At 38.0% G+C, this 14,618-nt stretch overlaps 1 protein-coding gene across 1 annotated transcript in view; it reads left to right on the forward strand.

Moving 5' to 3' along the window:
- Nucleotides 1–14,618, forward strand: part of PRKCA (protein kinase C alpha) — a 219,713-nt gene that overhangs the window by 27,255 nt on the left and 177,840 nt on the right. The gene's annotated exons all lie outside the window — the stretch shown is intronic.

The following is a 14,618-nucleotide window of genomic DNA, read 5'->3' on the forward strand; positions in this document are numbered from 1 at the left end:
GTTTTCTTTCCTGAGAGAGTTAGGGGTACCCTGTGAAGTCAAGAGTCTTATTGCTAGAGTGGGTACTTGGTCTTATCCAAAGAAAGTGTCATGCGTGGTCATAATGTGATTTATCTGGGCTTGCATTCAAGGAAAGCATTCATAATCTTACAAGCACTGATAAGCTTAGCAGCCAGAGTTGTGGCCTTTAGTTTCTAGTGTGTTGCAGCATCAGATGCTTCCAGTTGATATACTGTGCACGGTAGTACCATCTACTTCACTGTTTCTCCAGAAATTCCTTCTGCCACCCTAGAATATCACTCACTGTGATGGTACATTATATAAAGGCTCGTTGCTGTGTATTATGATGTCACGTCTAAGATGGCAAGAGGGGCCTCATCTTGTACAACAGAGCTTTCTCCCTCTTCTCTGCCTTGCTGCGGTCTTCCTTTGTCTCCAGTGGTGAAAAGCTGTTCTGTTTGTTCTGGAGTCCAGTGCAGAATCCATTCTGCTGATAAATACTGTTTATCAGGGGAAGATAATGACTGGATATAAGCCAGTGACTCTATAACTAAACTATATGTGCCTTTTGGCTACTGTAGGGCCTGGCCATATGACATCTGTAGCACCACTAGATGGCACTCACTGACCCCCAAAATATTCTTAGAATTACTAATGGCCAACTCCTATAAGATCTTTGTGTTTTCACTTCATTTTATTATTTATTAAAAAGTTTTGTTTTAATTTTTGGCATCTGTGACTGTCCTGATTACCAGGAAATACACTGAGACAATGACTTGGTCTCTAATATTTATTAGTAGTACTTAACAAGAATCCTAACAAACTGAGGAAGCGTGGGAAAACCCAGCCATATAAACCCCAAAGGTTAAGGCGGTCCCGATCTGTGTCTCTTTGAATGGCTGAACAGTTCCTCAGTGCTACGCATGCGCTTGACAGTCTGGGTGGGAGCCCCCTGCTCGCCATCCTTACTCATGACAGTGACATTGCACAGCATCGCATTATAGTGCCTGCCACCTAAAAAGGTGGCTGTTCCTTTGTTTGACATCTGTCGCCTAACAATTCTGTGACCTCTGAAGAACTTCAGTGGGACAAAACAGTGGTTTCAGCAAAATGCACCACGTGTGTATTTGACAGGCAGTGTAGTGCAACGAAGTGGAATAATAGATCTGGATGAGGAAAGCCTAGATTCAAATTCAGCCATGGAATGCTTTGGGTGAAACAAGCATCAAGTATTCTGCAAGGTCATGATGAAGGTAAGATGATAGTAGTGTCACAGTGTGCCTTGTGGTAAGACAGGATATCCATGTGATAAAACTGAATATTTACCATGAAAAGGGAACCTTGTGCATAACCGGAGAAACAAGAGGCAGTTACAGGAGCTCAGCAGAGAAGATGATGTACTACTTTGCTCTATGTAAGCCACTTTAAGGTTGTTCATATTCAGCCAACATCTACCATGGTCCTTAATGCAGTTCTTTCTAAGAAGTAACATTTCATATATGAGAACAGTGCCAAGCATTACTGTAATATTAAAAGACACTATTGCAATTTACTGTCTGCCTTTTCAATAATTCCTTTTTGCTTTAGACTTTTCTATCAGAGGTGTGGTTTATGAACAAAGCTTATAAGGTATACAAATATTTTATTGAGCTGACTTTATCATACCTTGGTGATAGAAATTAGGAAAAGACTCTAAAAGCTCAAATAAATATTAACACTCTGTGATGAATAAAACTTTAGGCATATCCTACTTTTCACCAAATACTTCCATTGGTTAAATAGCAATATTTCATTACTGTTTCTAAATGTAGCCATTTCCTTGTCTAAAATTCCCCCATGTGCTAGTAGAAATAGAATTGTGTACAGTATTTAATTTTAGTTCCTGAATCCACATGCGCTGCATTCATGACTTGAATAAAAAGGTGGTGGTGGTCATGAAAACCCATTGCTATTAAGAATAGGGTGTTGTGATTGAAATGTAATGTGAGATTTGGAGAGAACAAAGCTTATCTTGGCCAGGCAATTAATGTTTGTGTGACACTTGTTATATAATGGTAAGGGCCAGAGTTGTATAAGCAGCCGAACCAGAGGTGCATACCGTGCAGCCCAGCAGACCCTCAGTTTTTGGTCCCCAATAAAGAGGGCCAAAAACTGGGGGGACATTTTTTGCATTTGGTGTATGATATAGTAGGATGTTGGGGTAAAGGTGTTGGACCAAGATGGGTAGATTTAGGTCCATCCTGAGCCACGGAAACATATTGGTGATTTGGGGCCAATCACACACAGCCTGGCTCGTCCAGCCTAGCTCGCTGAGTTGTCCTTGTCAGCATAAATTGAGAGATCTCCCCATGTAAGCCTCCCTGAGCTCCTGGAGAAAAGGAGGGATATAAATTGAACCAATAGAGTAGGTTTATTAAGCTTTGTAGCTACTTAAGGCACCCATTTCACTCCTTCAAGGGGAAAAAAAAGGGCTGGAAAAGTTCTTAGGGGCTTTATTCACTGCCTTAATCCTGCCAGCCACTGAACATTGCTCTGCAGCGTACCCATCTCACCTTGCCATTAGGCAGATCCTGACACACTTGCACATGTATTGTTCACCTGCTGTGGAGCTAGAAATAGGGACAGCTGTTCCTGTTGTGGTTTTCCTCCAGCATTAAAGGTTTTTTTTTTTTTCTCTGCAAGGAATGGGAAAGTGTATTTCATCCTCTGGGCCAGTTGGGGTTCAGTTTATAGCCACTTACTTTTTACAGCCTTTAACAGGGGTCAAATTCATGAAGGATCAGATTGTCCTTGTGGCTGCATACTGTCTTCAGAACCACAGGAGGCCTTCCTTGAATACCACTGGAATGCCACTTTGGGAGCACCACTGGAAGCTCACCAACACAGAGAAGGACAATGTGGACTGACAACATGATAGTTATGGGCAAACGTTAAAGCAAGGAACGTCTGTGGCACAGCAAGTCTTTCTGCCAGTGACTAGGAATGGAATTTGTCTTATAAACATGCACAAGTATCAAAAATTGGATAATTTTATTTTGTCAGAAAACCTTACCAATAGTTGTTGGAATGTTAAATAATCGCTACACATGTGAAATTTTTTGGTTTATATGTATAAAAAGCCCACAAGCAGATGTTTTGTTTGTCAGACAAAATGAAACTGGTATTTTTATACTTCAGATTGGAGTTCTTTACAGTTAGCCTTAAGAAGCTATCAGGTAAAACTATTTTAGGGAAGTAATTTGAACACTTAGAATAATTTGAAAGAATTTAAAACAGGTTTTAGCCATTTATTCCTCTCACATTACATGCTTTGGTATGTTTGATGCTGTTTTCTGACCAGCATTGTTGGGAGACATATCTCTGTTCCAAATCTGAAGTTGTGAAGGTTGCAACAATTTCTGGATCCCTTCCAGAACTCCAGATCAAATTGAAGGCTCTGAGATCAGCCTGGGAGTTTCCCTTAATCTGCAGGGAAGAGAGTGGGAAGATGCTTTCAGCTATTGAGTGGCTAAAGTCCTTCTTACCAGCTGTTTTTTTTGGCCAAGAAAGAAATAGGGAGGGGGCATATGGCCATTCTCAGATAATGGGTTCTGAGTTTCTTCATCAAACACAGTCTGAAGCCAGAACATTCCTCACCTGTATCTTACATAAGGAAGTTTGGTGGGGATTCCTTGGCTTCTAGATTGAGGTGCTTACCTCCTACCAACCAGCAGCAGACTGGATTTCTAGTTACCTCAAATTACAGCAAGGCTAGAAAGTCTAGTGAAAAATTGGGGACCTCTCCCTGTGGGTCACCTGTGGAATTTAATTTCTTTCTATACCTTACTTTAAAAAAAACTACAAAAAATGAATATACAAATAACTCTGTTCCTTTCCTTAACAAGTTTTTTTTTCTTATGTAGAGTGGACTCTTACTGTCATACTTAAAATAGATTAGATTCAGTTTTTCTGAATGTTACAAATATTCTTCTTTCTTACAACACTTCAATTTCTATCATTAAAGTTAACACTATGTAAACTAATAATGAAAAATACTGCTTTATTATGTGGGGGTTGCATCATTAATAATTGATGCAATGATAACCAATTGGAAAATATAGTTAATTCTTCACCTTTCAAGGAACTTTATTTCAGGCTTACCTACAGGCTAAGGAATTCTGTACAGAATGTTTTATATATTAAATTTTGTTCATTGCCTCAAGTAAGGCCTTTGATCTCTTGAAATATTGTTTTTAAAGAGTCTAACGAAGACGACAGAGGTTTGTACTACTGTATATAGTTCTGATAAGCGCATGTGAAGAGTTTTCTCATTCTCTTCCATGTAAGATGCTTTCACAGAATATAGGGCATTCCCTCCATCTGTTTCACAGTACCTCCAGTGCATATGGACCAACTAGATCTATCATTATGTTTAAAAAAAATGTGTAATATTTCTATAGATCATCCTGGCTGGATTTTTAAAGATGAATTTGAGTTTTTACGCTAACCACATTACAGGTTAAATATGGTTCTTCTATTTGTGGTAGAGACCTACTGCACTCTGCATAATTCATGGCTCTAATCATCTAGCAAAGATGTTTATTGGGACTGAGAATCAGGTTAACAAGTGTGCAGTTGTTGATCTTAAGAAAACAAACAAACAAAAAACCCAGCAGGAAAACAGTGGAAACCTTGAAGGCTGAAAATCTTTTGCTTGCTGGAAACTCCTCTATTGTTGTACACAGAAAAAACAAACACAATTCACATTGCTTTCTGGATTCTCTTGCTATCACAAGTGATGTCAATGGTAGAGTGAGAAAGAAAGCAGTGTATTTCACTCTTAGTGTCATTCACTCAGCCATCTGTTTCCAATATATAATCAGTATATCCTCACATTCTTAGCTTGATTCAGTGTACCTAATTTATTATGAATGAAAGCTAATTGGCTGGTTAATGCAGGATACCAGCCAACAGTTTTATACGGATACTGCTTTCAATCAAGGATTTGTTTCAGTAATTAAGTTTGCGGGACTCCTGTTGAGTGAGAAATGTTGAGTGAATCTCATATATTTTAAATGGAATAGACACTCTGATCAATTTTTCATGTCTGTTGGTATATTATGTAGATAAATAGGCTATAAGCCAATTTCCTTCCTTCCTTCCTTCCTTCCTTCCTTCCTTCCTGTCTCTTTTTGCATTATAGTTTGTTCTCTATTTTTTCTTTTCCCATTTTTAAGTGTAACTAGTAAGTGGAATCTGTGCAATTTATGATAGAAATATTTCATATGCAGTGAATCATTCCACTGGTTTAATATGCTCTGACATTTATCTGTTTAATAATTTTCTCTTTAAAGGTAGAACTGTAGAGAGTATATATCGCACCTGACTCAAGGATACAGATGCCAGGAAATGTTTAATCACCTAAAAAGGCTTTTTATTCTTTCATTCTCAGAGGTTCATTTTAAATGACTGTTGTTTTCAGATATGATGGAAAATGTGCCAACCTGTATTAATCTCAACTCACAATATAATTTGAAAAATGGAGCATATCACTGAATGTATGCTCTCTTGCCTTCTCGTGTGACTTAACTATCCACCTTCAGCTGCTATAATATCATTCAGCATGAAGCCACATCTGCTTAACTTTTTCTATAGTTGGGCAGATATGGGTTAATGTAAAATGGCTTGCATTTGCCCTGTTATGTATCATATATAAGCCACTATCATGGCCAAACACTTGTCCACATTGCTATAATGGTCAATAGTTTCTGGAACTTGATTAAAGCAGCAGGCTGAGAAGCTTCCTGATATGAGCCAGTGGAAATCTGTGTACTCAGAAACAAACTTGCCAGCATGAAAGATATACGGAAGTACCTTTCACCATGGGTCTTGACTTGCATTATGATAGTGATTTGTACAAGGTATATAATAGATTCTACATCGTGCCTCGAATTCAGGCTAGGTTTTCTCTCTCAGAACAACCTTATTTAAATTTATCTAATTTTCCAGATTACTAAAGCAAAACAAACTATAGAAAGCTGTAGGATAATAATTTTGCCTGTTTCTGCCAAGACAAAAAAGCAATGTTAATTGGTGTACACTGCTATAAAAGAAAAGACCTTCCTAGTTTGGAAGATTGGCTCAGTCTTTTTCAACCTAGCATTTTCCAAGGATGTTGTGTAACATCTGTCTGTCTTACACAATCTCTAATGAAGTCAGTAAGTACTTGAATATTTTTGAAGGATACCATATTGGCTCTAGACTTGTTTTCCTCAGAGTTTTAAATTGGGAAAGACATTTTTTTTACATTTCTTTAACTTTACTTAATAGAATACATGGCGTATCCCTCGTAGACTCATTTGTGACACATAGACTTTAATTTGTATACATTATTAAAAATAATTTCTCATAAGTAACCTGAGGTTGGTGAACTGATACATGATATTGTAGGTTGACTACATCTAAATATGTTAGGGATAGTCTCCACTCCAGCCTTTTTGAAGCCGTGAAGTATTTGGAATTTTGAGAACATATTAATGACACTTTCACACAATAGCTTTTATGGTTTGCTGTGTCTGTAACAAAGCACTGATTTATCAAAGGGATTGAGCTTGTTCTGTATTGCATTTTCTGACTTCTCAGGATGCTATTTAGCATCTCAGTTTACTTCTATTTTTCTTGGGGCAGATGGGCTACACCTAAGTAGAGCATTGGGCTCCAGACCTCTATTTTTTTCCCCCCTAAGAATGCATCCAGGGCATCCATGGGGCCTAGAAGTGTTTCGAGAAGTAAATATTATGTGTTTTGCTTTACAACATAATGTTGCATGCAGCTTGATGAATGCCTGCCAAGTGATGGCTGTGCAGGTGCACTAGCACTCCTACACATGTGTTGCAGCCTTAGGATACAACAGTAGCAACCTCTTCTTTAGTTGTTACGTAAACCGGGTCACTTATTTGCTATGTGAACATACTACCAAGTTGTTCTAAAATCACTTAGTGTCCTAAGGTATTTCTTTTATTTAGTAAGCAGGCTTATTAGTGCTACAACTTATTTTTTGAAATGAAAGAAACAGGAAGTATAGGACTGTGAAAGAACACATCAATGCATTTGTCAAATAATTAACTGAGGACTGTTGATAGTACTGTTCTCAGTCTATTATGGAAGAATTACTTTTTTTATGTGGGAAAATTTGCTGATCATGTGGGTAGTTTTACTTCCTGGAAGCAAGACTGTATGTGGTTTAATAAACAGCTGATATTAATCACATTTTGGTTTCTTGTTCTCTTGGTTTCTTCCATGTGTTTTTAATAGTATGTATTATGGTAATGAACAAATTAATTGTAAAAGCTACAGGCATCCCTACTCAATACATAGCAAGTGTCTTACTGCATATTTAAGCATTTCAAAGGTTTTTTTCCCTCATATCTTCCAGTGGCTTTGAATAGCAGCTAGGAACCACAAAAGATAACATCAGAAGTAATTTATCCTGGTGAGGGGGTTGGAAAATTATGATAAGGCAGATATCATAGCAAAATTAATGAGATACGGAGACCCCCTTTTCCCCATAGGATATTATCTGTCTTTAAATAAACCATTTAATGTCTTTCCATCCCATAGCACTGAGGCTAATGTGAGTGTGAAGCAGGCCAACTAAAAGATCCTTATCTGTAGCAGCTGAAACAGTTGAGGAATGGATATAAGGATGAAAACAAAGAGTGAGATCCATAATCATGTCATACGTTCCTGCCTTGGATTGCTAAGTGATGATGGAGATCAGCAAGTCAAGGATTGGGCAGCTGCTGTGGGAAGCAGTTGGAAATGGTGCCGTTTGTAGCCCGGTGTCTTGCAGTGCTTGAGGCTTTTTGACTTAAAGTGAGTATAGTACCTGGGTCACATTTAACAAAGATAGGCCCATTTTCCTGGTGCAGAGAGTGGGAAATGTTGCTTTAATTAAATACCGCTATGTAATGGAAATTGTCGCTGTATTTGACCCAATATTTGTGTCTGCTTCTTTAAGGTCACTTCAGCCTTCCCTACCATACCGAGTTTCTGGACAATAGCTTCATTCATGTTAGCATGAGAGTTCAGAAGAGGTTTCTCTTAGGGGAAAAGTTTTCTGTGCTTTGTTGCCTGAGAGCCAATCTGAAAACATAGTGGCCCACAGTTTACATACAAAGAAATACTCATAACTTTAGGCAGCTTTTCTGTCCCACAGAAATACTCATAACTTTAGGCAGCTTTTCTGTCCCACAAGTTACTTCAGCTATTTGTAATGTATACCATTCCTAGTGTAAAAAGTTTGACTTCATAGGATAAATACTTCACAGAATAAAGGTTATGAAAGGAGAGCCTTTGCTTCTCACCTGGGACAGCTAAATCAGAACTGCCATTCTCTTAATTCAGTTCAGTGTCCCTTGTTTTGCCAAGCTGATTATTCCTACAATTTAAATCAGCTTTTTACAATCTGGTACCCTCAAGATGTGAGTCCCTGAATCCTAAAATTCTCAGCTAGTGTGGAGGGCACCCAGTTGGGCAAAGCCGGCTTAAATGATAGGGTTTTTTTGCTCAAATCTTAATGGAGTACATTAAGGACTATTAGGTTCTATTCTTGTAAAAAGAAAATAAGTCTAATTGTTACAGAGAAGATATTCAGTAAATGCTCAGCATATTAAATAAATGGGCTTTCCCCAGGATTTCCTCTTCAGATTCTGTACCTTTCTTTCCTTTAACATGGCTACTGTATTGGGTATTTTTGTGTCTGCATGATGCATTTCAGTAATCTTATAATCTTATGATAAACTGCTTAGTCTGATAAAGAATATCATACATCAGTGAAGCATACTATTGTAACACTAAAGTATTATTTTTTAACATCCTTTCAAAGGATATGCTACAGCATCTGTGTAGCTATCATTACATTAACCTAATCAACTCCCTTCTGAAAGAGGGGCATGTCCTGGATTAACATTTACAAAACCTTGCTATTATCAGCAATGCCACCGGGACTGTGCATTTGAGAGGATTTTAATCATTTTACATCTCTTTGTATTCAGACAATGTTTTCTCATTTATGTAATTGCTTTTTTGTTCTTCCATCTCTCTCTCTCTAACGGGGGAGAGAGAAGTGCTTAGATCTGGCTTTCAGTAATGCACTGGTATGATCTGTCAGTCAGCTCTCTTCAGAGTCTGCCGAGTCTCTTTGCAAAGTCACTAATTATCAGCAAAACAAGACACAGAGCTGCGAGGAACTTTGGACTGGTAACCAAAGGAAAGCCTGCATGTCTAATTGCTATATCAGCTTTGTCTTTAATTTCCCACTTCTGTGTCTTAAAGCTCAAATACTTCTTATTGGAAAAATTCCATATGAAATGAAAAAGAGGTGGTATCGCATGCCGATTATGAAATTTTCATTAGAAACATTTTTTCTTATCCGAGAACCTGGTTCTTAGTTAAAAGGGAAAGCCATTGGAAAACATAGATTTGTGGTCTTTTAAGTAGTTTTATTTTTAATTGGTCTTTTTCTTATTAAAGAAGTTACCGTTTATACTGTTATTTCCCTCATGCTTTAGGGCCAAGATGTTAGTGGAGCCCAATTTGTGTGTTTCATCCTATGTTAACTGAGGAGCTGAGTATTTTTACTTGGTGTCTTTTAATTGTTATTGTTATTGCTGTTTTTATATGTCTGTTTTTTCCCAAGGGTTCTAGATTAAGATGGGTGACCATATAAATTTGCAGAATAAATATTTGTTAAACTGTTCTGGAGGTACATTGTTAATTTTTATCAGTGTTTTAAAAAGTTTTGCAATTCCATAATAACAGAAAAGCCACATAAAGGAAGCGACACTGAAATCCTATAAACTTAGAAGGAATCACAGTGATAAAACACCAATCCACATGGCTTGTAGAAGCAAAATCGTACATGCATGAATGCCAATAATTAGTTATATATTGCCTTTTGGCAAGTATTGCTAAGGAAGTGTATAGGATAAATTAAAAATGAAATGAACAGTAAAATAGACCACAGTCATTTTTAAAGGCAGCGTTTTGTGTGACATGGAGGAGTCCAGAGGCCTGAAGCTTTAGAAGGCAAATTGGGAATGAAGTCAGCCCCAAACCCACAATGGACCTGGTGCACTATGATTTATAGCAACCTTTCTCAACCTTTTGACCCTGGAGGAGCCATTGAAATATTGTTCAGGCCTCAGGGAACCCCTGCACATTCAGGCTCAAATATAGGCCAGAGGTTACAAAATTATTATATTTGTTTCATGTGTAGGCCTGTATATATGCATTAACAGTGTTCTTAAACTAAAAATAAAGAATGAGACTTACCTCTTTAATGGGAAGTTGCCTGAGTTTGAAATAATTTTTTAAATAAATCATGATTTCCCAGGGAACCCTGAGTGACCTCTTGCGGAACCCCAGGGTTCCATGGAACCCTGGTTGAGAAACCCTGGTTTATAGTAATAAACCACTATATTCACTCGTTATCTGCATCCATGTGGCTCACTTCTTTCCTATTCGTTCTCACCCTCCAACATACAGGCTATAATAAGTGAATCTTGAAAACCTGGCAGCATTTCCCCTTCCGTTGCTCTTATACTAAAGAGAGTGAAGGCAGGCCAATTTTAAGGTTCTTGTGCTCTCTTGGTTTCCTGACAGAGCTCATGTTTTGCTAATGGTCTCTGCATACTTTCTCCAAGGTTATCATTGCTCTCCTCTACAGTGGAGGGCAGAAGACAGAAGAAGATTTAAAGTGTAGGAAGACCAGTTGCAAGTGAATGTTAGGACATTTTTTTCTATAGTAGGAAGTCAGTGGGACCAATAACCTGGAAAGGTGGATTGGTTTCCGTTCTCTGGATGCATTCAGACAGAGACATTTCCTAGGAATGCTTTTATTTGAATGCTTGCAATGAGCAGGAATTGGGCTCAGTGGCTTAAACAATCCCTTTGAAATCAAGGAATTGGGAACAAAGAATACTTCCAGTGTTGCCAGATAATACTTTATTTTGGCATTGTGCAGGCAGGCAAGCTCTGTTAATTTAATTGGGTCATTAATTAGGCAGATGGTTTGCCTAATTACTTCTGAAGGAATCCTCTGTTCCGTAGCTGCCATCTGATTATTGCCTATGGATTCTTTTTCAAAAACAAAAAATACATTAGGCATCAGAGGGGTGATTCCTAAACAGAGGATACACATGCATATAAGGGAGCTCATCTGCATCCTCCTTTTCTTCCCTGCCATTCCCAACCTCCTGATGTAGAGCAGAAAAGACTAGGGGTGGTTCTAGCTACTCTCACTTGGTCACAAATGAGAGTTCCCTTCCAAACACCCTGCTCTATCTAGTGAGGTCAGAAGTTAAGGGGGCATGGCCAGCACAACCAAGGCATTTGTGCAAGGCTAATGTGCATAAGCTGGCTCTCCTTACAGTTACAGGCTCCTATGCTTCGCCATTAGTTATTTGGTTCCTAGTTAAACGTTAGTTCCTTCTGAAGTCCCAGTTTACCCTAGAGGAGGATGTAAAAATGAAAATGTAAGTGAACACTTGGAAAATCCTAGCTATTTTAAATGTTAAGGGTTATTTCTTGACCGAGTTGCATCACATAACAATGTATGCAGGGACACTTCTAAAATGCTAGGCATTTTAATTTACCAGAGTTATTTCACCTGTGGTCAGACTTGTGCTGTGTAATAGTAACATGCAGTGTCACAGTTCTACTTATTCTCAGATTATGATTTCCGCATTCTTTAGTAGCGATAATGCATGGGTGACTCAAGGCTAAACTGGCAAAAATTGTGTTAACTAAGGAACATTTGGGGTAGAAGACATATAGCTGAAGCCATTTGGAACATAGTAATCTCCATCATTTCCAAAATTTAAACCCAAAAATTCTGAATGAATTTTTCATTCATGTTTTCAGCAAGTAGTGCCATGGTGCCCATAGATTTCACTGCAATGTTTGGCTTGCATTTTTCTTTTCTTCTGCCTAGCAATGTTTTACTTGATACCAGTTGCAAGAGTAGTGATATAATGAAATGAATTGCAGAATCATAGAATATAGTGGTTGGAGATTACCTTGGAGATCAGCCAGTTCACTACTACAACATTCCTGACAGATGGCCATCCAGTGCCCACTGTTCAGCACCTCTTACTATTAAAGAAAATGTTTCTGAAGTTCAGTGTTTTAGGTGATTAAATCTTCTCTTCCTCCACTCACTGCTCTGCCTGAAACCACTGGGTGTTAGTCTGTTAACTCCAATTTTTATAAGGACAATGTCTTTTTCTCTCTAGTCTCCACTCCTAGTTTTCAAGGATCCTCTCAGCCTGGAAGATTTGCTTCTTTCTCAGCTCTGTACTTGGTTTTCTTCAGCCATCAGCTTTTCTCTTCTTCCATCATCTATCTTCCTCACCAGACCCTTGGCCCAACATGTTCTTAACCCCTCACTTATTCACCTCCTTTTACCAGCCAATTAGTGATTGTTCTTGGGCTTATCAGTGAAGCTCATTACCCTGTTGACCAATCAGAATTATGCTTCATTTTGTGAGTAGTCTCTGTAATCAAAGGCAGCTTCTCTGCACAGTCATTTTTAAACAACACCCAAGTTGCAAAGGATACCTTTCCTTCAAATACAGCTGCCCCTTGGAACTGCACAGACCATGTAGTTACCTTTTCACTACATTTTGGCTATGTGTAGTAAGTTCCACAAACTTAGGTAGTCATGAAATATCCAGTTTGCATACATTTCTGAAATGGGACAGGGAGTGGTCTGTTTCTCCCTTCTACCCTGCTTTAAATTCAGCTGTATTTGCACCACAGCTGGAAGAAGATGAAACACATAGCCTTGAAAGAGCTAAGGAAAAGTAAGATTCCTAAGATGGCAGTGGAGTTCCTTTCAAGCCCCAGGCAATATAAAAAAAGATGTGTGAGGCCATCTTGGAACCATATTCCATATCTGTCAGGATTTAGAGTGAAGAACCACGCTGAGACAAACTGAAGCTCTAGTGTTTATTGTTCTACTCTACTAGACAAAATCCTGCTAAACTGAAAAGGCACTAGCAAAAAACCCAGAAACCTAAGGCGCGTCTTTTCTGACCTTGGCTGGGAGTCCAAGAGATTCAACACTGCGTGTGCACTTTTCCCCCTGGAGAGGGCCCCCTTCTTCCTCACCAGCAATCTCCATAACATATAGTAATTACAGGACACCTCACTGAACCACAAGAAATGAGCAGAAACTAATCATTTATTAGGTTAAACAGTGCTCAAGCCCAAACAGATTGCTGAAGTTGATAAAGCTGATAACTTTAAGCAATGGCTCACATGCTGTGCAGAGTAAATGTATTATCGTTATCTGTATCAGGAACTGGCTAAATAGAATGACAGGATTTGCCTCTGTGATGTAATAATGCTTTCTGTCTCTAGGAGGAAGCCCCAGTGGTTTCTGATATTACTGGGTTTGCAGCCACAGAAAAAAGATTTGCTTAAGCACTTGGAAAAATACACAGGGCTGCTTAAGAACCAGTAACATTCTCTGTTTCTGGAAGAAATGCATTTGTTGCTGATTCTCTAAAGCAGGTTCCTTTCATAATCTATGATTCAAATCTTTGCCAAGTGTTTTGAAACAATCAGAAGAAGGGCATGAATTCAGTAAGATAAAATAATAAACTAAAATAAAGGATTCTCTTTGATCTGACCTCAATTTGGTAAAATAATAAGCTTTTTTTATCAATATAATTTGGGCAACCTGATGGAATCTCTTCTTACTATTTTGGTATTGTGATTAAGCTATCTGCAGATCAGGGTTGTTGTTGTTTTTGACACATCTGCTGCTATGATTAATTGTAGAACGATGTATTTCTTGACCTTTACATGTGCTTTAGAATAAGTAAATCAGGTCTTGCCCTGAGGTAGAGATAATCTGGAAGATAATTACTAGAAATACTCACAGAAAGACATGGGCTGTGAAAATATTTGTTTCCCTTTCCAACTATCCTCCTTTGTGTTTGTTTCCATTCCATTTTGATTCCTCTCTAACTCTGCTTGTCACATAATATACCACATAGAGGTTTTTTGTGAATACTGAATTAAAGGCATATTTTTGATGTTGACCCAGTCCTGTATAGCAGTGTACTTATTTACATTTACGCTATTTACATTTATGCATTACAAAAGACAAAACTAAAAATAATCTGATTTCCTTGGTTTTGCATTTGTAAAATGTATATATATCTTGGTGAAACAAAGTAACTTATTTACAAGGCTTTTTCTAGAATAATGTGGTTTAATTTTTTTTTTCTCATAAAAACGTCCAGTGGTGTATTTATTTTCACGAAGATTACACTACATAAATATTGTGGAGAGAAGCTCCGGGCATATTCTATCAGGCCTATGTGCAGTTAAAAAGTATGCAACAAATAACCACTGATATTAAAGCTTTCATGCAGATATTGTTGCGATATAAATAGCAGTTATTGGAGACTACAGAACTGGCATAATATTTGTGTCTTTGAAGTAGTAAAGGTTGCAGGAGAGCTGATTTGCCATTTGGAACGTGTCACATTTCTTTTCCTCTTGCGGAATTGCATTTAGCTTCTAATTTTAATAGTCTTTTAGTAACATGATTTGCCATTCTATAC

Source organism: Candoia aspera, chromosome 2 (genome assembly GCF_035149785.1).
Source record: "Candoia aspera isolate rCanAsp1 chromosome 2, rCanAsp1.hap2, whole genome shotgun sequence".
Lineage (NCBI taxonomy): Eukaryota > Metazoa > Chordata > Lepidosauria > Squamata > Boidae > Candoia > Candoia aspera.